Source organism: Acyrthosiphon pisum, chromosome A1 (assembly GCF_005508785.2).
Source record: "Acyrthosiphon pisum isolate AL4f chromosome A1, pea_aphid_22Mar2018_4r6ur, whole genome shotgun sequence".
In the NCBI taxonomy this organism is placed as follows: Eukaryota; Metazoa; Arthropoda; class Insecta; order Hemiptera; family Aphididae; genus Acyrthosiphon; species Acyrthosiphon pisum.
This window is the reverse complement of record NC_042494.1, coordinates 80,432,779-80,433,039: the sequence shown is the minus strand read 5'-3', so window position 1 is coordinate 80,433,039 and position 261 is coordinate 80,432,779. Positions and strand designations below refer to the sequence as shown.

At 44.1% G+C, this 261-nt stretch overlaps 1 protein-coding gene across 1 annotated transcript in view; it reads right to left on the bottom strand.

Moving 5' to 3' along the window:
- The window catches only part of LOC100573621 (lysosomal acid phosphatase), a 15,377-nt gene that overhangs the window by 13,492 nt on the left and 1,624 nt on the right, over window positions 1–261 (bottom strand). The window lies entirely within an intron of this gene.

Below are 261 nucleotides of genomic sequence, written 5' to 3'. Positions count from 1 at the left end.
ACGACTCACACAGTCATCGGTTCGATTCATAGCAAAGTGCAAAAAAATGTGTGTGATTCTACGCAGTCACCATTTTCCCGTGCTGTCGTCCGATTGCGTTATCCGGTTTCCAACTAGGTCCCACTCCACTGGGAGTGAAGACCGCACATGTCTCCTCTTGGAGAAGGGTGGTAGTATCATACATATAGTGATATCTACATAGATAAATAGATCACATGATCTCCCTACTACCCACTTGTGATAAGCATTGTCAAAGACTTT